Source organism: Pseudophryne corroboree, chromosome 1, assembly GCF_028390025.1.
Source record: "Pseudophryne corroboree isolate aPseCor3 chromosome 1, aPseCor3.hap2, whole genome shotgun sequence".
NCBI lineage: Eukaryota > Metazoa > Chordata > Amphibia > Anura > Myobatrachidae > Pseudophryne > Pseudophryne corroboree.
The window spans coordinates 512450763-512473562 of NC_086444.1; the positions used below are offsets into that span (position 1 = coordinate 512450763).

A 22800-nucleotide genomic window follows, 5' to 3' on the forward strand; every position below is an offset into this window, starting at 1 on the left:
TAGCAAAATAAAATATCTCACAAATTCAGAATGAGGGCTCCATATCTTTGGCTTAAGAAAACTGCTCTTCTCAGCCAATGGTCATGAACAGAAACCCCACTGGGGTCCACTACAATGGCATCCAATCAAACCCATGAGCTAAATTAAGTAGCCAGTTTGTGCAAGATTCACAAATTTCATTTCATTGCTGAGTTAAAATCCATTAGAGAACAAACTCTAGACACTTGGATTCCAACCCTGAACATGGAAAACAAAACTTACTTTTATTGTAAAGCCAACTAGAAACCTCTTTAAAATGAATGGAAAAGCAATTCATATCTAGTTTTTAAATTAACAGTTTTAATAGCAACATTGTCATTGTAACGATAGATAGGTTATTTCATAATATACATCTTTTCAAAAAGCAGTGGTTTCATGTGTCAGGATGGCCAAGCGGTCTAAGGCACTGCGTTTAGGTCGCAGTCTCCTCTGGAGGCATGGGTTCAAATCCCACTTCTGACAATGTTATTCATTTTCTTCTTTGCTCTACAGTTTCTATTTCTTGTTACTTATGAAAAGATTAACTTTAGAATTAGACAAACACTCACTGCAAATCTCTTTCAATTTACAACATAAAAAATGCATCAATTATTTCATTATTTCCCATGTTGCAATAAAAGATCAGATTGTATTCTCCCTGGATAAAAGAGCTTGAAACCAACCACATATGTGTATATCATATTATTTTTATTAATTGATCCACAATTCTTTATTTACAGAGGTAGCAAAATAAAATATCTCACAAATTCAGAATGAGGGCTCCATATCTTTGGCTTAAGAAAACTGCTCTTCTCAGCCAATGGTCATGAACAGAAACCCCACTGGGGTCCACTACAATGGCATCCAATCAAACCCATGAGCTAAATTAAGTAGCCAGTTTGTGCAAGATTCACAAATTTCATTTCATTGCTGAGTTAAAATCCATTAGAGAACAAACTCTAGACACTTGGATTCCAACCCTGAACATGGAAAACAAAACTTACTTTTATTGTAAAGCCAACTAGAAACCTCTTTAAAATGAATGGAAAAGCAATTCATATCTAGTTTTTAAAATAACAGTTTTAATAGCAACATTGTCATTGTAACGATAGATAGGTTATTTCATAATATACATCTTTTCAAAAAGCAGTGGTTTCATGTGTCAGGATGGCCGAAAGGTCTAAGGCACTGCGTTTATGTTGCAGTCTCCTCTGGAGGCGTGGGTTCAAATCCCACTTCTGACAATGTTATTCATTTTCTTCTTTGCTCTACAGTTTCTATTTCTTGTTACTTATGAAAAGATTGACTTTAGAATTAGACAAACACTCACTGCAAATCTCTTTCAATTTACAACATAAAAAATGCATCAATTATTTCATTATTTCCCATGTTGCAATAAAAGATCAGATTGTATTCTCCCTGGATAAAAGAGCTTGAAACCAACCACATATGTGTATATCATATTATTTTTATTAATTGATCCACAATTCTTTATTTACAGAGGTAGCAAAATAAAATATCTCACAAATTCAGAATGAGGGCTCCATATCTTTGGCTTAAGAAAACTGCTCTTCTCAGCCAATGGTCATGAACAGAAACCCCACTGGGGTCCACTACAATGGCATCCAATCAAACCCATGAGCTAAATTAAGTAGCCAGTTTGTGCAAGATTCACAAATTTCATTTAATTGCTGAGTTAAAATCCATTAGAGAACAAACTCTAGACACTTGGATTCCAACCCTGAACATGGAAAACAAAACTTACTTTTATTGTAAAGCCAACTAGAAACCTCTTTAAAATGAATGGAAAAGCAATTCATATCTAGTTTTTAAAATAACAGTTTTAATAGCAACATTGTCATTGTAACGATAGATAGGTTATTTCATAATATACATCTTTTCAAAAAGCAGTGGTTTCATGTGTCAGGATGGCCGAAAGGTCTAAGGCACTGCGTTTATGTTGCAGTCTCCTCTGGAGGCGTGGGTTCAAATCCCACTTCTGACAATGTTATTCATTTTCTTCTTTGCTCTACAGTTTCTATTTCTTGTTACTTATGAAAAGATTGACTTTAGAATTAGACAAACACTCACTGCAAATCTCTTTCAATTTACAATATAAAAAATGCATCAATTATTTCATTATTTCCCATGTTGCAATAAAAGATCAGATTGTATTCTCCCTGGATAAAAGAGCTTGAAACCAACCACATATGTGTATATCATATTATTTTTATTATTTGATCCACAATTCTTTATTTACAGAGGTAGCAAAATAAAATATCTCACAAATTCAGAATGAGGGCTCCATATCTTTGGCTTAAGAAAACTGCTCTTCTCAGCCAATGGTCATGAACAGAAACCCCACTGGGGTCCACTACAATGGCATCCAATCAAACCCATGAGCTAAATTAAGTAGCCAGTTTGTGCAAGATTCACAAATTTCATTTCATTGCTGAGTTAAAATCCATTAGAGAACAAACTCTAGACACTTGGATTCCAACCCTGAACATGGAAAACAAAACTTACTTTTATTGTAAAGCCAACTAGAAACCTCTTTAAAATGAATGGAAAAGCAATTCATATCTAGTTTTTAAAATAACAGTTTTAATAGCAACATTGTCATTGTAACGATAGATAGGTTATTTCATAATATACATCTTTTCAAAAAGCAGTGGTTTCATGTGTCAGGATGGCCGAAAGGTCTAAGGCACTGCGTTTATGTTGCAGTCTCCTCTGGAGGCGTGGGTTCAAATCCCACTTCTGACAATGTTATTCATTTTCTTCTTTGCTCTACAGTTTCTATTTCTTGTTACTTATGAAAAGATTGACTTTAGAATTAGACAAACACTCACTGCAAATCTCTTTCAATTTACAATATAAAAAATGCATCAATTATTTCATTATTTCCCATGTTGCAATAAAAGATCAGATTGTATTCTCCCTGGATAAAAGAGCTTGAAACCAACCACATATGTGTATATCATATTATTTTTATTATTTGATCCACAATTCTTTATTTACAGAGGTAGCAAAATAAAATATCTCACAAATTCAGAATGAGGGCTCCATATCTTTGGCTTAAGAAAACTGCTCTTCTCAGCCAATGGTCATGAACAGAAACCCCACTGGGGTCCACTACAATGGCATCCAATCAAACCCATGAGCTAAATTAAGTAGCCAGTTTGTGCAAGATTCACAAATTTCATTTCATTGCTGAGTTAAAATCCATTAGAGAACAAACTCTAGACACTTGGATTCCAACCCTGAACATGGAAAACAAAACTTACTTTTATTGTAAAGCCAACTAGAAACCTCTTTAAAATGAATGGAAAAGCAATTCATATCTAGTTTTTAAAATAACAGTTTTAATAGCAACATTGTCATTGTAACGATAGATAGGTTATTTCATAATATACATCTTTTCAAAAAGCAGTGGTTTCATGTGTCAGGATGGCCGAAAGGTCTAAGGCACTGCGTTTATGTTGCAGTCTCCTCTGGAGGCGTGGGTTCAAATCCCACTTCTGACAATGTTATTCATTTTCTTCTTTGCTCTACAGTTTCTATTTCTTGTTACTTATGAAAAGATTGACTTTAGAATTAGACAAACACTCACTGCAAATCTCTTTCAATTTACAACATAAAAAATGCATCAATTATTTCATTATTTCCCATGTTGCAATAAAAAAACAGATTGTATTCTCCCTGGATAAAAGAGCTTGAAACCAACCACATATGTGTATATCATATTATTTTTATTAATTGATCCACAATTCTTTATTTACAGAGGTAGCAAAATAAAATATCTCACAAATTCAGAATGAGGGCTCCATATCTTTGGCTTAAGAAAACTGCTCTTCTCAGCCAATGGTCATGAACAGAAACCCCACTGGGGTCCACTACAATGGCATCCAATCAAACCCATGAGCTAAATTAAGTAGCCAGTTTGTGCAAGATTCACAAATTTCATTTCATTGCTGAGTTAAAATCCATTAGAGAACAAACTCTAGACACTTGGATTCCAACCCTGAACATGGAAAACAAAACTTACTTTTATTGTAAAGCCAACTAGAAACCTCTTTAAAATGAATGGAAAAGCAATTCATATCTAGTTTTTAAAATAACAGTTTTAATAGCAACATTGTCATTGTAACGATAGATAGGTTATTTCATAATATACATCTTTTCAAAAAGCAGTGGTTTCATGTGTCAGGATGGCCGAAAGGTCTAAGGCACTGCGTTTATGTTGCAGTCTCCTCTGGAGGCGTGGGTTCAAATCCCACTTCTGACAATGTTATTCATTTTCTTCTTTGCTCTACAGTTTCTATTTCTTGTTACTTATGAAAAGATTGACTTTAGAATTAGACAAACACTCACTGCAAATCTCTTTCAATTTACAATATAAAAAATGCATCAATTATTTCATTATTTCCCATGTTGCAATAAAAGATCAGATTGTATTCTCCCTGGATAAAAGAGCTTGAAACCAACCACATATGTGTATATCATATTATTTTTATTATTTGATCCACAATTCTTTATTTACAGAGGTAGCAAAATAAAATATCTCACAAATTCAGAATGAGGGCTCCATATCTTTGGCTTAAGAAAACTGCTCTTCTCAGCCAATGGTCATGAACAGAAACCCCACTGGGGTCCACTACAATGGCATCCAATCAAACCCATGAGCTAAATTAAGTAGCCAGTTTGTGCAAGATTTTCATTTCATTGCTGAGTTAAAATCCATTAGAGAACAAACTCTAGACACTTGGATTCCAACCCTGAACATGGTTTACAAAACTTACTTTTATTGTAAAGCCAACTAGAAACCTCTTTAAAATGAATGGAAACGCAATTCATATCTAGTTTTTAAAATAACAGTTTTAATAGCAACATTGTCATTGTAACGATAGATAGGTTATTTCATAATATACATCTTTTCAAAAAGCAGTGGTTTCATGTGTCAGGATGGCCGAGCGGACTAAGGTGCTGCGTTCAGGTCGCAGTCTCCTCTGGAGGCGTGGGTTCAAATCCCACTTCTGACAATGTTATTCATTTTCTTCTTTGCTCTACAGTTTCTATTTCTTGTTACTTATGAAAAGATTGACTTTAGAATTAGACAAACACTCACTGCAAATCTCTTTCAATTTACAATATAAAAAATGCATCAATTATTTCATTATTTCCCATGTTGCAATAAAAGATCAGATTGTATTCTCCCTGGATAAAAGAGCTTGAAACCAACCACATATGTGTATATCATATTATTTTTATTATTTGATCTACAATTCTTTATTTTTAGAGGTAGCAAAATAAAATATCTCACAAATTCAGAATGAGGGCTCCATATCTTTGGCTTAAGAAAACTGCTCTTCTCAGCCAATGGTCATGAACAGAAACCCCACTGGGGTCCACTACAATGGCATCCAATCAAACCCATGAGCTAAATTAAGTAGCCAGTTTGTGCAAGATTCACAAATTTCATTTCATTGCTGAGTTAAAATCCATTAGAGAACAAACTCTAGACACTTGGATTCCAACCCTGAACATGGAAAACAAAACTTACTTTTATTGTAAAGCCAACTAGAAACCTCTTTAAAATGAATGGAAAAGCAATTCATATCTAGTTTTTAAATTAACAGTTTTAATAGCAACATTGTCATTGTAACGATAGATAGGTTATTTCATAATATACATCTTTTCAAAAAGCAGTGGTTTCATGTGTCAGGATGGCCAAGCGGTCTAAGGCACTGCGTTTAGGTCGCAGTCTCCTCTGGAGGCGTGGGTTCAAATCCCACTTCTGACAATGTTATTCATTTTCTTATTTGCTCTACAGTTTCTATTTCTTGTTACTTATGAAAAGATTGACTTTAGAATTAGACAAACACTCACTGCAAATCTCTTTCAATTTACAATATAAAAAATGCATCAATTATTTCATTATTTCCCATGTTGCAATAAAAGATCAGATTGTATTCTCCCTGGATAAAAGAGCTTGAAACCAACCACATATGTGTATATCATATTATTTTTATTATTTGATCTACAATTCTTTATTTCTAGAGGTAGCAAAATAAAATATCTCACAAATTCAGAATGAGGGCTCCATATCTTTGGCTTAAGAAAACTGCTCTTCTCAGCCAATGGTCATGAACAGAAACCCCACTGGGGTCCACTACAATGGCATCCAATCAAACCCATGAGCTAAATTAAGTAGCCAGTTTGTGCAAGATTCACAAATTTCATTTCATTGCTGAGTTAAAATCCATTAGAGAACAAACTCTAGACACTTGGATTCCAACCCTGAACATGGAAAACAAAACTTACTTTTATTGTAAAGCCAACTAGAAACCTCTTTAAAATGAATGGAAAAGCAATTCATATCTAGTTTTTAAATTAACAGTTTTAATAGCAACATTGTCATTGTAACGATAGATAGGTTATTTCATAATATACATCTTTTCAAAAAGCAGTGGTTTCATGTGTCAGGATGGCCAAGCGGTCTAAGGCACTGCGTTTAGGTCGCAGTCTCCTCTGGAGGCGTGGGTTCAAATCCCACTTCTGACAATGTTATTCATTTTCTTCTTTGCTCTACAGTTTCTATTTCTTGTTACTTATGAAAAGATTAACTTTAGAATTAGACAAACACTCACTGCAAATCTCTTTCAATTTACAACATAAAAAATGCATCAATTATTTCATTATTTCCCATGTTGCAATAAAAGATCAGATTGTATTCTCCCTGGATAAAAGAGCTTGAAACCAACCACATATGTGTATATCATATTATTTTTATTAATTGATCCACAATTCTTTATTTACAGAGGTAGCAAAATAAAATATCTCACAAATTCAGAATGAGGGCTCCATATCTTTGGCTTAAGAAAACTGCTCTTCTCAGCCAATGGTCATGAACAGAAACCCCACTGGGGTCCACTACAATGGCATCCAATCAAACCCATGAGCTAAATTAAGTAGCCAGTTTGTGCAAGATTCACAAATTTCATTTCATTGCTGAGTTAAAATCCATTAGAGAACAAACTCTAGACACTTGGATTCCAACCCTGAACATGGAAAACAAAACTTACTTTTATTGTAAAGCCAACTAGAAACCTCTTTAAAATGAATGGAAAAGCAATTCATATCTAGTTTTTAAAATAACAGTTTTAATAGCAACATTGTCATTGTAACGATAGATAGGTTATTTCATAATATACATCTTTTCAAAAAGCAGTGGTTTCATGTGTCAGGATGGCCGAAAGGTCTAAGGCACTGCGTTTATGTTGCAGTCTCCTCTGGAGGCGTGGGTTCAAATCCCACTTCTGACAATGTTATTAATTTTCTTCTTTGCTCTACAGTTTCTATTTCTTGTTACTTATGAAAAGATTGACTTTAGAATTAGACAAACACTCACTGCAAATCTCTTTCAATTTACAACATAAAAAATGCATCAATTATTTCATTATTTCCCATGTTGCAATAAAAGATCAGATTGTATTCTCCCTGGATAAAAGAGCTTGAAACCAACCACATATGTGTATATCATATTATTTTTATTAATTGATTCACAATTCTTTATTTACAGAGGTAGCAAAATAAAATATCTCACAAATTCAGAATGAGGGCTCCATATCTTTGGCTTAAGAAAACTGCTCTTCTCAGCCAATGGTCATGAACAGAAACCCCACTGGGGTCCACTACAATGGCATCCAATCAAACCCATGAGCTAAATTAAGTAGCCAGTTTGTGCAAGATTCACAAATTTCATTTAATTGCTGAGTTAAAATCCATTAGAGAACAAACTCTAGACACTTGGATTCCAACCCTGAACATGGAAAACAAAACTTACTTTTATTGTAAAGCCAACTAGAAACCTCTTTAAAATGAATGGAAAAGCAATTCATATCTAGTTTTTAAAATAACAGTTTTAATAGCAACATTGTCATTGTAACGATAGATAGGTTATTTCATAATATACATCTTTTCAAAAAGCAGTGGTTTCATGTGTCAGGATGGCCGAAAGGTCTAAGGCACTGCGTTTATGTTGCAGTCTCCTCTGGAGGCGTGGGTTCAAATCCCACTTCTGACAATGTTATTCATTTTCTTCTTTGCTCTACAGTTTCTATTTCTTGTTACTTATGAAAAGATTGACTTTAGAATTAGACAAACACTCACTGCAAATCTCTTTCAATTTACAATATAAAAAATGCATCAATTATTTCATTATTTCCCATGTTGCAATAAAAGATCAGATTGTATTCTCCCTGGATAAAAGAGCTTGAAACCAACCACATATGTGTATATCATATTATTTTTATTATTTGATCCACAATTCTTTATTTACAGAGGTAGCAAAATAAAATATCTCACAAATTCAGAATGAGGGCTCCATATCTTTGGCTTAAGAAAACTGCTCTTCTCAGCCAATGGTCATGAACAGAAACCCCACTGGGGTCCACTACAATGGCATCCAATCAAACCCATGAGCTAAATTAAGTAGCCAGTTTGTGCAAGATTCACAAATTTCATTTCATTGCTGAGTTAAAATCCATTAGAGAACAAACTCTAGACACTTGGATTCCAACCCTGAACATGGAAAACAAAACTTACTTTTATTGTAAAGCCAACTAGAAACCTCTTTAAAATGAATGGAAAAGCAATTCATATCTAGTTTTTAAAATAACAGTTTTAATAGCAACATTGTCATTGTAACGATAGATAGGTTATTTCATAATATACATCTTTTCAAAAAGCAGTGGTTTCATGTGTCAGGATGGCCGAAAGGTCTAAGGCACTGCGTTTATGTTGCAGTCTCCTCTGGAGGCGTGGGTTCAAATCCCACTTCTGACAATGTTATTCATTTTCTTCTTTGCTCTACAGTTTCTATTTCTTGTTACTTATGAAAAGATTGACTTTAGAATTAGACAAACACTCACTGCAAATCTCTTTCAATTTACAACATAAAAAATGCATCAATTATTTCATTATTTCCCATGTTGCAATAAAAAAACAGATTGTATTCTCCCTGGATAAAAGAGCTTGAAACCAACCACATATGTGTATATCATATTATTTTTATTAATTGATCCACAATTCTTTATTTACAGAGGTAGCAAAATAAAATATCTCACAAATTCAGAATGAGGGCTCCATATCTTTGGCTTAAGAAAACTGCTCTTCTCAGCCAATGGTCATGAACAGAAACCCCACTGGGGTCCACTACAATGGCATCCAATCAAACCCATGAGCTAAATTAAGTAGCCAGTTTGTGCAAGATTCACAAATTTCATTTCATTGCTGAGTTAAAATCCATTAGAGAACAAACTCTAGACACTTGGATTCCAACCCTGAACATGGAAAACAAAACTTACTTTTATTGTAAAGCCAACTAGAAACCTCTTTAAAATGAATGGAAAAGCAATTCATATCTAGTTTTTAAAATAACAGTTTTAATAGCAACATTGTCATTGTAACGATAGATAGGTTATTTCATAATATACATCTTTTCAAAAAGCAGTGGTTTCATGTGTCAGGATGGCCGAAAGGTCTAAGGCACTGCGTTTATGTTGCAGTCTCCTCTGGAGGCGTGGGTTCAAATCCCACTTCTGACAATGTTATTCATTTTCTTCTTTGCTCTACAGTTTCTATTTCTTGTTACTTATGAAAAGATTGACTTTAGAATTAGACAAACACTCACTGCAAATCTCTTTCAATTTACAATATAAAAAATGCATCAATTATTTCATTATTTCCCATGTTGCAATAAAAGATCAGATTGTATTCTCCCTGGATAAAAGAGCTTGAAACCAACCACATATGTGTATATCATATTATTTTTATTATTTGATCCACAATTCTTTATTTACAGAGGTAGCAAAATAAAATATCTCACAAATTCAGAATGAGGGCTCCATATCTTTGGCTTAAGAAAACTGCTCTTCTCAGCCAATGGTCATGAACAGAAACCCCACTGGGGTCCACTACAATGGCATCCAATCAAACCCATGAGCTAAATTAAGTAGCCAGTTTGTGCAAGATTCACAAATTTCATTTCATTGCTGAGTTAAAATCCATTAGAGAACAAACTCTAGACACTTGGATTCCAACCCTGAACATGGTTTACAAAACTTACTTTTATTGTAAAGCCAACTAGAAACCTCTTTAAAATGAATGGAAACGCAATTCATATCTAGTTTTTAAAATAACAGTTTTAATAGCAACATTGTCATTGTAACGATAGATAGGTTATTTCATAATATACATCTTTTCAAAAAGCAGTGGTTTCATGTGTCAGGATGGCCGAGCGGACTAAGGTGCTGCGTTCAGGTCGCAGTCTCCTCTAGAGGCGTGGGATCAAATCCCACTTCTGACAATGTTATTCATTTTCTTCTTTGCTCTACAGTTTCTATTTCTTGTTACTTATGAAAAGATTGACTTTAGAATTAGACAAACACTCACTGCAAATCTCTTTCAATTTACAATATAAAAAATGCATCAATTATTTCATTATTTCCCATGTTGCAATAAAAGATCAGATTGTATTCTCCCTGGATAAAAGAGCTTGAAACCAACCACATATGTGTATATCATATTATTTTTATTATTTGATCCACAATTCTTTATTTACAGAGGTAGCAAAATAAAATATCTCACAAATTCAGAATGAGGGCTCCATATCTTTGGCTTAAGAAAACTGCTCTTCTCAGCCAATGGTCATGAACAGAAACCCCACTGGGGTCCACTACAATGGCATCCAATCAAACCCATGAGCTAAATTAAGTAGCCAGTTTGTGCAAGATTCACAAATTTCATTTCATTGCTGAGTTAAAATCCATTAGAGAACAAACTCTAGACACTTGGATTCCAACCCTGAACATGGAAAACAAAACTTACTTTTATTGTAAAGCCAACTAGAAACCTCTTTAAAATGAATGGAAAAGCAATTCATATCTAGTTTTTAAAATAACAGTTTTAATAGCAACATTGTCATTGTAACGATAGATAGGTTATTTCATAATATACATCTTTTCAAAAAGCAGTGGTTTCATGTGTCAGGATGGCCGAAAGGTCTAAGGCACTGCGTTTATGTTGCAGTCTCCTCTGGAGGCGTGGGTTCAAATCCCACTTCTGACAATGTTATTCATTTTCTTCTTTGCTCTACAGTTTCTATTTCTTGTTACTTATGAAAAGATTGACTTTAGAATTAGACAAACACTCACTGCAAATCTCTTTCAATTTACAATATAAAAAATGCATCAATTATTTCATTATTTCCCATGTTGCAATAAAAGATCAGATTGTATTCTCCCTGGATAAAAGAGCTTGAAACCAACCACATATGTGTATATCATATTATTTTTATTATTTGATCCACAATTCTTTATTTACAGAGGTAGCAAAATAAAATATCTCACAAATTCAGAATGAGGGCTCCATATCTTTGGCTTAAGAAAACTGCTCTTCTCAGCCAATGGTCATGAACAGAAACCCCACTGGGGTCCACTACAATGGCATCCAATCAAACCCATGAGCTAAATTAAGTAGCCAGTTTGTGCAAGATTCACAAATTTCATTTCATTGCTGAGTTAAAATCCATTAGAGAACAAACTCTAGACACTTGGATTCCAACCCTGAACATGGAAAACAAAACTTACTTTTATTGTAAAGCCAACTAGAAACCTCTTTAAAATGAATGGAAAAGCAATTCATATCTAGTTTTTAAAATAACAGTTTTAATAGCAACATTGTCATTGTAACGATAGATAGGTTATTTCATAATATACATCTTTTCAAAAAGCAGTGGTTTCATGTGTCAGGATGGCCGAAAGGTCTAAGGCACTGCGTTTATGTTGCAGTCTCCTCTGGAGGCGTGGGTTCAAATCCCACTTCTGACAATGTTATTCATTTTCTTCTTTGCTCTACAGTTTCTATTTCTTGTTACTTATGAAAAGATTGACTTTAGAATTAGACAAACACTCACTGCAAATCTCTTTCAATTTACAATATAAAAAATGCATCAATTATTTCATTATTTCCCATGTTGCAATAAAAGATCAGATTGTATTCTCCCTGGATAAAAGAGCTTGAAACCAACCACATATGTGTATATCATATTATTTTTATTATTTGATCCACAATTCTTTATTTACAGAGGTAGCAAAATAAAATATCTCACAAATTCAGAATGAGGGCTCCATATCTTTGGCTTAAGAAAACTGCTCTTCTCAGCCAATGGTCATGAACAGAAACCCCACTGGGGTCCACTACAATGGCATCCAATCAAACCCATGAGCTAAATTAAGTAGCCAGTTTGTGCAAGATTCACAAATTTCATTTCATTGCTGAGTTAAAATCCATTAGAGAACAAACTCTAGACACTTGGATTCCAACCCTGAACATGGTTTACAAAACTTACTTTTATTGTAAAGCCAACTAGAAACCTCTTTAAAATGAATGGAAACGCAATTCATATCTAGTTTTTAAAATAACAGTTTTAATAGCAACATTGTCATTGTAACGATAGATAGGTTATTTCATAATATACATCTTTTCAAAAAGCAGTGGTTTCATGTGTCAGGATGGCCGAGCGGACTAAGGTGCTGCGTTCAGGTCGCAGTCTCCTCTAGAGGCGTGGGATCAAATCCCACTTCTGACAATGTTATTCATTTTCTTCTTTGCTCTACAGTTTCTATTTCTTGTTACTTATGAAAAGATTGACTTTAGAATTAGACAAACACTCACTGCAAATCTCTTTCAATTTACAATATAAAAAATGCATCAATTATTTCATTATTTCCCATGTTGCAATAAAAGATCAGATTGTATTCTCCCTGGATAAAAGAGCTTGAAACCAACCACATATGTGTATATCATATTATTTTTATTATTTGATCTACAATTCTTTATTTTTAGAGGTAGCAAAATAAAATATCTCACAAATTCAGAATGAGGGCTCCATATCTTTGGCTTAAGAAAACTGCTCTTCTCAGCCAATGGTCATGAACAGAAACCCCACTGGGGTCCACTACAATGGCATCCAATCAAACCCATGAGCTAAATTAAGTAGCCAGTTTGTGCAAGATTCACAAATTTCATTTCATTGCTGAGTTAAAATCCATTAGAGAACAAACTCTAGACACTTGGATTCCAACCCTGAACATGGAAAACAAAACTTACTTTTATTGTAAAGCCAACTAGAAACCTCTTTAAAATGAATGGAAAAGCAATTCATATCTAGTTTTTAAATTAACAGTTTTAATAGCAACATTGTCATTGTAACGATAGATAGGTTATTTCATAATATACATCTTTTCAAAAAGCAGTGGTTTCATGTGTCAGGATAGCCAAGCGGTCTAAGGCACTGCGTTTAGGTCGCAGTCTCCTCTGGAGGCGTGGGTTCAAATCCCACTTCTGACAATGTTATTCATTTTCTTCTTTGCTCTACAGTTTCTATTTCTTGTTACTTATGAAAAGATTAACTTTAGAATTAGACAAACACTCACTGCAAATCTCTTTCAATTTACAACATAAAAAATGCATCAATTATTTCATTATTTCCCATGTTGCAATAAAAGATCAGATTGTATTCTCCCTGGATAAAAGAGCTTGAAACCAACCACATATGTGTATATCATATTATTTTTATTAATTGATCCACAATTCTTTATTTACAGAGGTAGCAAAATAAAATATCTCACAAATTCAGAATGAGGGCTCCATATCTTTGGCTTAAGAAAACTGCTCTTCTCAGCCAATGGTCATGAACAGAAACCCCACTGGGGTCCACTACAATGGCATCCAATCAAACCCATGAGCTAAATTAAGTAGCCAGTTTGTGCAAGATTCACAAATTTCATTTCATTGCTGAGTTAAAATCCATTAGAGAACAAACTCTAGACACTTGGATTCCAACCCTGAACATGGAAAACAAAACTTACTTTTATTGTAAAGCCAACTAGAAACCTCTTTAAAATGAATGGAAAAGCAATTCATATCTAGTTTTTAAAATAACAGTTTTAATAGCAACATTGTCATTGTAACGATAGATAGGTTATTTCATACTATACATCTTTTCAAAAAGCAGTGGTTTCATGTGTCAGGATGGCCGAAAGGTCTAAGGCACTGCGTTTATGTTGCAGTCTCCTCTGGAGGCGTGGGTTCAAATCCCACTTCTGACAATGTTATTCATTTTCTTCTTTGCTCTACAGTTTCTATTTCTTGTTACTTATGAAAAGATTGACTTTAGAATTAGACAAACACTCACTGCAAATCTCTTTCAATTTACAACATAAAAAATGCATCAATTATTTCATTATTTCCCATGTTGCAATAAAAGATCAGATTGTATTCTCCCTGGATAAAAGAGCTTGAAACCAACCACATATGTGTATATCATATTATTTTTATTAATTGATCCACAATTCTTTATTTACAGAGGTAGCAAAATAAAATATCTCACAAATTCAGAATGAGGGCTCCATATCTTTGGCTTAAGTAAACTGTTCTTCTCAGCCAATGGTCATGAACAGAAACCCCACTGGGGTCCACTACAATGGCATCCAATCAAACCCATGAGCTAAATTAAGTAGCCAGTTTGTGCAAGATTCACAAATTTCATTTCATTGCTGAGTTAAAATTAGAGATGAGCGCCTGAAATTTTTCGGGTTTTGTGTTTTGGTTTTGGGTTCGGTTCCACGGCCGTGTTTTGGGTTCGACCGCGTTTTGGCAAAACCTCACCGAATTTTTTTTGTCGGATTCGGGTGTGTTTTGGATTCGGGTGTTTTTTTCAAAAAACCATAAAAAACAGCTTAAATCATAGAATTTGGGGGTAATTTTGATCCCAAAGTATTATTAACCTCAAAAAACATAATTTACACTCATTTTCAGCCTATTCTGAACACATCACACCTCACAATATTATTTTTAGTCCTAAAATTTGCACCGAGGTCGCTGTGTGAGTAAGATAAGCGACTCTAGTGGCCGACACAAACACCGGGCCCATCTAGGAGTGGCACTGCAGTGTCACGCAGGATGTCCCTTCCAAAAAACCCTCCCCAAACAGCACATGACGCAAAGAAAAAAAGAGGCGCAATGAGGTAGCTGACTGTGTGAGAAAGATAAGCGACCCTAGTGGCCGACACAAACACCGGGCCCATCTAGGAGTGGCACTGCAGTGTCACGCAGGATGTCCCTTCCAAAAAACCCTCCCCAATCAGCACATGATGCAAAGAAAAAGAAAAGAAAAAAGAGGTGCAAGATGGAATTATCCTTGGGCCCTCCCACCCACCCTTATGTTGTATAAACAAAACAGGACATGCACACTTTAACCAACCCATCATTTCAGTGACAGGGTCTGCCACACGACTGTGACTGATATGACGGGTTGGTTTGGACCCCCCCCAAAAAAGAAGCAATTAATCTCTCCTTGCACAAACTGGCTCTACAGAGGCAAGATGTCCACCTCATCTTCACCCTCCGATATATCACCGTGTACATCCCCCTCCTCACAGATTATCAATTCGTCCCCACTGGAATCCACCATCTCAGCTCCCTGTGTACTTTGTGGAGGCAATTGCTGCTGGTCAATGTCTCCGCGGAGGAATTGATTATAATTCATTTTAATGAACATCATCTTCTCCACATTTTCTGGATGTAACCTCGTACGCCGATTGCTGACAAGGTGAGCGGCGGCACTAAACACTCTTTCGGAGTACACACTTGTGGGAGGGCAACTTAGGTAGAATAAAGCCAGTTTGTGCAAGGGCCTCCAAATTGCCTCTTTTTCCTGCCAGTATAAGTACGGACTGTGTGACGTGCCTACTTGGATGCGGTCACTCATATAATCCTCCACCATTCTATCAATGTTGAGAGAATCATATGCAGTGACAGTAGACGACATGTCCGTAATCGTTGTCAGGTCCTTCAGTCCGGACCAGATGTCAGCATCAGCAGTCGCTCCAGACTGCCCTGCATCACCGCCAGCGGGTGGGCTCGGAATTCTGAGCCTTTTCCTCGCACCCCCAGTTGCGGGAGAATGTGAAGGAGGAGATGTTGACAGGTCGCGTTCCGCTTGACTTGACAATTTTGTCACCAGCAGGTCTTTCAACCCCAGCAGACCTGTGTCTGCCGGAAAGAGAGATCCAAGGTAGGCTTTAAATCTAGGATCGAGCACGGTGGCCAAAATGTAGTGCTCTGATTTCAACAGATTGACCACCCGTGAATCCTTGTTAAGCGAATTAAGGGCTGCATCCACAAGTCCCACATGCCTAGCGGAATCGCTCCGTGTTAGCTCCTTCTTCAATGCCTCCAGCTTCTTCTGCAAAAGCCTGATGAGGGGAATGACCTGACTCAGGCTGGCAGTGTCTGAACTGACTTCACGTGTGGCAAGTTCAAAGGGCATCAGAACCTTGCACAACGTTGAAATCATTCTCCACTGCACTTGAGACAGGTGCATTCCATCTCCTATATCGTGCTCAATTGTATAGGCTTGAATGGCCTTTTGCTGCTCCTCCAACCTCTGAAGCATATAGAGGGTTGAATTCCACCTCGTTACCACTTCTTGCTTCAGATGATGGCAGGGCAGGTTCAGTAGTTTTTGGTGGTGCTCCAGTCTTCTGTACGTGGTGCCTGTACGCCGAAAGTGTCCCGCAATTTTTCTGGCCACCGACAGCATCTCTTGCACGCCCCTGTCGTTTTTTAAAAAATTCTGCACCACCAAATTCAAGGTATGTGCAAAACATGGGACGTGCTGGAATTTGCCCATATTTAATGCACACACAATATTGCTGGCATTGTCCGATGCCACAAATCCACAGGAGAGTCCAATTGGGGTAAGCCATTCCGCGATGATCTTCCTCAGTTGCCGTAAGAGGTTTTCAGCTGTGTGCGTATTCTGGAAAGCGGTGATACAAAGCGTAGCCTGCCTAGGAAAGAGTTGGCGTTTGCGAGATGCTGCTACTGGTGCCGCCGCTGCTGTTCTTGCGGCGGGAGTCCATACATCTACCCAGTGGGCTGTCACAGTCATATAGTCCTGACCCTGCCCTGCTCCACTTGTCCACATGTCCGTGGTTAAGTGGACATTGGGTACAACTGCATTTTTTAGGACACTGGTGAGTCTTTTTCTGACGTCCGTGTACATTCTCGGTATCGCCTGCCTAGAGAAGTGGAACCTAGATGGTATTTGGTAACGGGGGCACACTGCCTCAATAAATTGTCTAGTTCCCTGTGAACTAACGGCGGATACCGGACGCACGTCTAACACCAACATAGTTGTCAAGGACTCAGTTATCCGCTTTGCAGTAGGATGACTGCTGTGATATTTCATCTTCCTCGCAAAGGACTGTTGAACAGTCAATTGCTTACTGGAAGTAGTACAAGTGGGCTTACGACTTCCCCTCTGGGATGACCATCGACTCCCAGCGGCAACAACAGCAGCGCCAGCAGCAGTAGGCGTTACACGCAAGGATGCATCGGAGGAATCACAGGCAGGAGAGGACTCGTCAGACTTGCCAGTGACATGGCCTGCAGGACTATTGGCATTCCTGGGGAAGGAGGAAATTGACACTGAGGGAGTTGGTGGGGTGGTTTGCGTGAGCTTGGTTACAAGAGGAAGGGATTTACTGGTCAGTGGACTGCTTCCGCTGTCACCCAAAGTTTTTGAACTTGTCACTGACTTATTATGAATGCGCTGCAGGTGACGTATAAGGGAGGATGTTCCGAGGTGGTTAACGTCCTTACCCCTACTTATTACAGCTTGACAAAGGGAACACACGGCTTGACACCTGTTGTCCGCATTTCTGGTGAAATACCTCCACACCGAAGAGCTGATTTTTTTGGTATTTTCACCTGGCATGTCAACGGCCATATTCCTCCCACGGACAACAGGTGTCTCCCCGGGTGCCTGACTTAAACAAACCACCTCACCATCAGAATCCTCCTGGTCAATTTCCTCCCCAGCGCCAGCAACACCCATATCCTCCTCATCCTGGTGTACTTCAACACTGACATCTTCAATCTGACTATCAGGAACTGGACTGCGGGTGCTCCTTCCAGCACTTGCAGGGGGCATGCAAATAGTGGAAGGCGCATGCTCTTCACGTCCAGTGTTGGGAAGGTCAGGCATCGCAAACGACACAATTGGACTCTCCTTGTGGATTTGGGATTTCAAAGAACGCACAGTTCTTTGCGGTGCTTTTGCCAGCTTGAGTCTTTTCAGTTTTCTAGCGAGAGGCTGAGTGCTTCCATCCTCATGTGAAGCTGAACCACTAGCCATGAACATAGGCCAGGGCCTCAGCCGTTCCTTGCCACTCCGTGTGGTAAATGGCATATTGGCAAGTTTACGCTTCTCCTCCGACAATTTTATTTTAGGTTTTGGAGTCCTTTTTTTTCTGATATTTGGTGTTTTGGATTTGACATGCTCTGTACTATGACATTGGGCATCGGCCTTGGCAGACGACGTTGCTGGCATTTCATCGTCTCGGCCATGACTAGTGGCAGCAGCTTCAGCACGAGGTGGAAGTGGATCTTGATCTTTCCCTAATTTTGGAACCTCAACTTTTTTGTTCTCCATATTTTATAGGCAGAACTAAAAGGCACCTCAGGTTTCTATTTCTTGTTACTTATGAAAAGATTGACTTTAGAATTAGACAAACACTCACTGCAAATCTCTTTCAATTTACAACATAAAAAATGCATCAATTATTTCATTATTTCCCATGTTGCAATAAAAGATCAGATTGTATTCTCTCTGGATAAAAGAGCTTGAAACCAACCACATATGTGTATATCATATTATTTTTATTAATTGATCCACAATTCTTTATTTACAGAGGTAGCAAAATAAAATATCTCACAAATTCAGAATGAGGGCTCCATATCTTTGGCTTAAGAAAACTGCTCTTCTCAGCCAATGGTCATGAACAGAAACCCCACTGGGGTCCACTACAATGGCATCCAATCAAACCCATGAGCTAAATTAAGTAGCCAGTTTGTGCAAGATTCACAAATTTCATTTCATTGCTGAGTTAAAATCCATTAGAGAACAAACTCTAGACACTTGGATTCCAACCCTGAACATGGAAAACAAAACTTACTTTTATTGTAAAGCCAACTAGAAACCTCTTTAAAATGAATGGAAAAGCAATTCATATCTAGTTTTTAAATTAACAGTTTTAATAGCAACATTGTCATTGTAACGATAGATAGGTTATTTCATAATATACATCTTTTCAAAAAGTAGTGGTTTCATGTGTCAGGATGGCCAAGCGGTCTAAGGCGCTGCGTTTAGGTCGCAGTCTCCTCTGGAGGCGTGGGTTCAAATCCCACTTCTGAAAATGTTATTCATTTTCTTCTTTGCTCTACAGTTTCTATTTCTTGTTACTTATGAAAAGATTGACTTTAGAATTAGACAAACACTCACTGCAAATCTCTTTCAATTTACAATATAAAAAATGCATCAATTATTTCATTATTTCCCATGTTGCAATAAAAGATCAGATTGTATTTTCCCTGGATAAAAGAGCTTGAAACCAACCACATATGTGTATATCATATTATTTTTATTAATTGATCCACAATTCTTTATTTACAGAGGTAGCAAAATAAAATATCTCACAAATTCAGAATGAGGGCTCCATATCTTTGGCTTAAGAAAACTGCTCTTCTCAGCCAATGGTCATGAACAGAAACCCCACTGGGGTCCACTACAATGGCATCCAATCAAACCCATGAGCTAAATTAAGTAGCCAGTTTGTGCAAGATTCACAAATTTCATTTCATTGCTGAGTTAAAATCCATTAGAGAACAAACTCTAGACACTTGGATTCCAACCCTGAACATGGAAAACAAAACTTACTTTTATTGTAAAGCCCACTAGAAACCTCTTTAAAATGAATGGAAAAGCAATTCATATCTAGTTTTTAAAATAACAGTTTTAATAGCAACATTGTCATTGTAACGATAGATAGGTTATTTCATAATATACATCTTTTCAAAAAGCAGTGGTTTCATGTGTCAGGATGGCCAAGCGGTCTAAGGCGCTGCGTTTAGGTCGCAGTCTCCTCTGAAGGCGTGGGTTCAAATCCCACTTCTGACAATGTTATTCATTTTCTTCTTTGCTCTACAGTTTCTATTTCTTGTTACTTATGAAAAGATTGACTTTAGAATTAGACAAACACTCACTGCAAATCTCTTTCAATTTACAACATAAAAAATGCATCAATTATTTCATTATTTCCCATGTTGCAATAAAAGATCAGATTGTATTCTCTCTGGATAAAAGAGCTTGAAACCAACCACATATGTGTATATCATATTATTTTTATTATTTGATCCACAATTCTTTATTTACAGAGGTAGCAAAATAAAATATCTCACAAATTCAGAATGAGGGCTCCATATCTTTGGCTTAAGAAAACTGCTCTTCTCAGCCAATGGTCATGAACAGAAACCCCACTGGGGTCCACTACAATGGCATCCAATCAAACCCATGAGCTAAATTAAGTAGCCAGTTTGTGCAAGATTCACAAATTTCATTTCATTGCTGAGTTAAAATCCATTAGAGAACAAACTCTAGACACTTGGATTCCAACCCTGAACATGGAAAACAAAACTTACTTTTATTGTAAAGCCAACTAGAAACCTCTTTAAAATGAATGGAAAAGCAATTCATATCTAGTTTTTAAATTAACAGTTTTAATAGCAACATTGTCATTGTAACGATAGATAGGTTATTTCATAATATACATCTTTTCAAAAAGTAGTGGTTTCATGTGTCAGGATGGCCAAGCGGTCTAAGGCGCTGCGTTTAGGTCGCAGTCTCCTCTGGAGGCGTGGGTTCAAATCCCACTTCTGAAAATGTTATTAATTTTCTTCTTTGCTCTACAGTTTCTATTTCTTGTTACTTATGAAAAGATTGACTTTAGAATTAGACAAACACTCACTGCAAATCTCTTTCAATTTACAATATAAAAAATGCATCAATTATTTCATTATTTCCCATGTTGCAATAAAAGATCAGATTGTATTCTCCCTGGATAAAAGAGCTTGAAACCAACCACATATGTGTATATCATATTATTTTTATTATTTGATCCACAATTCTTTATTTACAGAGGTAGGAAAATAAAATATCTTACAAATTCAGAATGAGGGCTCCATATCTTTGACTTAAGAAAACTGCTCTTCTCAGCCAATGGTCATGAACAGAAACCCCACTGGGGTCCACTACAATGGCATCCAATCAAACCCATGAGCCAAATTAAGTAGCCAGTTTGTGCAAGATTCACAAATTTCATTTCATTGCTGAGTTAAAATCCATTAGAGAACAAACTCTAGACACTTGGATTCCAACCCTGAACATGGAAAACAAAACTTACTTTTATTGTAAAGCCCACTAGAAACCTCTTTAAAATGAATGGAAAAGCAATTCATATCTAGTTTTTAAAATAACAGTTTTAATAGCAACATTGTCATTGTAACGATAGATAGGTTATTTCATAATATACATCTTTTCAAAAAGCAGTGGTTTCATGTGTCAGGATGGCCGAGCGGTCTAAGGCGCTGCGTTCAGGTCGCAGTCTCCTCTGGAGGCGTGGGTTCAAATCCCACTTCTGACAATGTTATTCATTTTCTTCTTTGCTCTACAGTTTCTATTTCTTGTTACTTATGAAAAGATTGACTTTAGAATTAGACAAACACTCACTGCAAATCTCTTTCAATTTACAACATAAAAATGCATCAATTATTTCATTATTTCCCATGTTGCAATAAAAGATCAGATTGTATTCTCTCTGGATAAAAGAGCTTGAAACCAACCACATATGTGTATATCATATTATTTTTATTATTTGATCCACAATTCTTTATTTACAGAGGTAGCAAAATAAAATATCTCACAAATTCAGAATGAGGGCTCCATATCTTTGGCTTAAGAAAACTGCTCTTCTCAGCCAATGGTCATGAACAGAAACCCCACTGGGGTCCACTACAATGGCATCCAATCAAACCCATGAGCTAAATTAAGTAGCCAGTTTGTGCAAGATTCACAAATTTCATTTCATTGCTGAGTTAAAATCCATTAGAGAACAAACTCTAGACACTTGGATTCCAACCCTGAACATGGAAAACAAAACTTACTTTTATTGTAAAGCCCACTAGAAACCTCTTTAAAATGAATGGAAAAGCAATTCATATCTAGTTTTTAAAATAACAGTTTTAATAGCAACATTGTCATTGTAACGATAGATAGGTTATTTCATAATATACATCTTTTCAAAAAGCAGTGGTTTCATGTGTCAGGATGGCCAAGCGGTCTAAGGCGCTGCGTTTAGGTCGCAGTCTCCTCTGAAGGCGTGGGTTCAAATCCCACTTCTGAAAATGTTATTCATTTTCTTCTTTGCTCTACAGTTTCTATTTCTTGTTACTTATGAAAAGATTGACTTTAGAATTAGACAAACACTCACTGCAAATCTCTTTCAATTTACAATATAAAAAATGCATCAATTATTTCATTATTTCCCATGTTGCAATAAAAGATCAGATTGTATTTTCCCTGGATAAAAGAGCTTGAAACCAACCACATATGTGTATATCATATTATTTTTATTAATTGATCCACAATTCTTTATTTACAGAGGTAGCAAAATAAAATATCTCACAAATTCAGAATGAGGGCTCCATATCTTTGGCTTAAGAAAACTGCTCTTCTCAGCCAATGGTCATGAACAGAAACCCCACTGGGGTCCACTACAATGGCATCCAATCAAACCCATGAGCTAAATTAAGTAG

The 22800-nt window shown here is 36.4% G+C and overlaps 24 non-coding genes across 24 annotated transcripts; all 24 read left to right on the plus strand.

Moving 5' to 3' along the window:
- The first annotated feature begins 418 nt into the window (after positions 1 to 418).
- On the plus strand, positions 419 to 501 carry TRNAL-UAG (transfer RNA leucine (anticodon UAG)). The gene has a single exon. It is a non-coding gene; the product is annotated as a tRNA-Leu (tRNA).
- Positions 502 to 1179: 678 nt separating this feature from the next.
- TRNAI-UAU (transfer RNA isoleucine (anticodon UAU)) lies at positions 1180 to 1262 on the plus strand. The gene has a single exon. It is a non-coding gene; the product is annotated as a tRNA-Ile (tRNA).
- Positions 1263 to 1940: 678 nt separating this feature from the next.
- TRNAI-UAU (transfer RNA isoleucine (anticodon UAU)) lies at positions 1941 to 2023 on the plus strand. The gene has a single exon. It is a non-coding gene; the product is annotated as a tRNA-Ile (tRNA).
- Positions 2024 to 2701: 678 nt separating this feature from the next.
- Positions 2702 to 2784, plus strand: TRNAI-UAU (transfer RNA isoleucine (anticodon UAU)). Its single transcript has one exon. It is a non-coding gene; the product is annotated as a tRNA-Ile (tRNA).
- A 678-nt stretch (positions 2785 to 3462) lies between these two features.
- Positions 3463 to 3545, plus strand: TRNAI-UAU (transfer RNA isoleucine (anticodon UAU)). The gene has a single exon. It is a non-coding gene; the product is annotated as a tRNA-Ile (tRNA).
- A 678-nt stretch (positions 3546 to 4223) lies between these two features.
- On the plus strand, positions 4224 to 4306 carry TRNAI-UAU (transfer RNA isoleucine (anticodon UAU)). Its single transcript has one exon. It is a non-coding gene; the product is annotated as a tRNA-Ile (tRNA).
- Positions 4307 to 4977: 671 nt separating this feature from the next.
- TRNAL-CAG (transfer RNA leucine (anticodon CAG)) lies at positions 4978 to 5060 on the plus strand. Its single transcript has one exon. It is a non-coding gene; the product is annotated as a tRNA-Leu (tRNA).
- A 678-nt stretch (positions 5061 to 5738) lies between these two features.
- On the plus strand, positions 5739 to 5821 carry TRNAL-UAG (transfer RNA leucine (anticodon UAG)). Its single transcript has one exon. It is a non-coding gene; the product is annotated as a tRNA-Leu (tRNA).
- A 678-nt stretch (positions 5822 to 6499) lies between these two features.
- On the plus strand, positions 6500 to 6582 carry TRNAL-UAG (transfer RNA leucine (anticodon UAG)). The gene has a single exon. It is a non-coding gene; the product is annotated as a tRNA-Leu (tRNA).
- Positions 6583 to 7260: 678 nt separating this feature from the next.
- TRNAI-UAU (transfer RNA isoleucine (anticodon UAU)) lies at positions 7261 to 7343 on the plus strand. Its single transcript has one exon. It is a non-coding gene; the product is annotated as a tRNA-Ile (tRNA).
- Positions 7344 to 8021: 678 nt separating this feature from the next.
- On the plus strand, positions 8022 to 8104 carry TRNAI-UAU (transfer RNA isoleucine (anticodon UAU)). Its single transcript has one exon. It is a non-coding gene; the product is annotated as a tRNA-Ile (tRNA).
- Positions 8105 to 8782: 678 nt separating this feature from the next.
- Positions 8783 to 8865, plus strand: TRNAI-UAU (transfer RNA isoleucine (anticodon UAU)). Its single transcript has one exon. It is a non-coding gene; the product is annotated as a tRNA-Ile (tRNA).
- Positions 8866 to 9543: 678 nt separating this feature from the next.
- On the plus strand, positions 9544 to 9626 carry TRNAI-UAU (transfer RNA isoleucine (anticodon UAU)). Its single transcript has one exon. It is a non-coding gene; the product is annotated as a tRNA-Ile (tRNA).
- A 678-nt stretch (positions 9627 to 10304) lies between these two features.
- TRNAL-CAG (transfer RNA leucine (anticodon CAG)) lies at positions 10305 to 10387 on the plus strand. Its single transcript has one exon. It is a non-coding gene; the product is annotated as a tRNA-Leu (tRNA).
- Positions 10388 to 11065: 678 nt separating this feature from the next.
- TRNAI-UAU (transfer RNA isoleucine (anticodon UAU)) lies at positions 11066 to 11148 on the plus strand. The gene has a single exon. It is a non-coding gene; the product is annotated as a tRNA-Ile (tRNA).
- A 678-nt stretch (positions 11149 to 11826) lies between these two features.
- Positions 11827 to 11909, plus strand: TRNAI-UAU (transfer RNA isoleucine (anticodon UAU)). The gene has a single exon. It is a non-coding gene; the product is annotated as a tRNA-Ile (tRNA).
- A 678-nt stretch (positions 11910 to 12587) lies between these two features.
- TRNAL-CAG (transfer RNA leucine (anticodon CAG)) lies at positions 12588 to 12670 on the plus strand. Its single transcript has one exon. It is a non-coding gene; the product is annotated as a tRNA-Leu (tRNA).
- Positions 12671 to 13348: 678 nt separating this feature from the next.
- On the plus strand, positions 13349 to 13431 carry TRNAL-UAG (transfer RNA leucine (anticodon UAG)). The gene has a single exon. It is a non-coding gene; the product is annotated as a tRNA-Leu (tRNA).
- Positions 13432 to 14109: 678 nt separating this feature from the next.
- On the plus strand, positions 14110 to 14192 carry TRNAI-UAU (transfer RNA isoleucine (anticodon UAU)). Its single transcript has one exon. It is a non-coding gene; the product is annotated as a tRNA-Ile (tRNA).
- Positions 14193 to 19263: 5071 nt separating this feature from the next.
- TRNAL-UAG (transfer RNA leucine (anticodon UAG)) lies at positions 19264 to 19346 on the plus strand. The gene has a single exon. It is a non-coding gene; the product is annotated as a tRNA-Leu (tRNA).
- A 678-nt stretch (positions 19347 to 20024) lies between these two features.
- TRNAL-UAG (transfer RNA leucine (anticodon UAG)) lies at positions 20025 to 20107 on the plus strand. The gene has a single exon. It is a non-coding gene; the product is annotated as a tRNA-Leu (tRNA).
- Positions 20108 to 20785: 678 nt separating this feature from the next.
- On the plus strand, positions 20786 to 20868 carry TRNAL-UAG (transfer RNA leucine (anticodon UAG)). Its single transcript has one exon. It is a non-coding gene; the product is annotated as a tRNA-Leu (tRNA).
- Positions 20869 to 21546: 678 nt separating this feature from the next.
- On the plus strand, positions 21547 to 21629 carry TRNAL-CAG (transfer RNA leucine (anticodon CAG)). The gene has a single exon. It is a non-coding gene; the product is annotated as a tRNA-Leu (tRNA).
- A 677-nt stretch (positions 21630 to 22306) lies between these two features.
- Positions 22307 to 22389, plus strand: TRNAL-UAG (transfer RNA leucine (anticodon UAG)). The gene has a single exon. It is a non-coding gene; the product is annotated as a tRNA-Leu (tRNA).
- Positions 22390 to 22800: the final 411 nt, after the last annotated feature.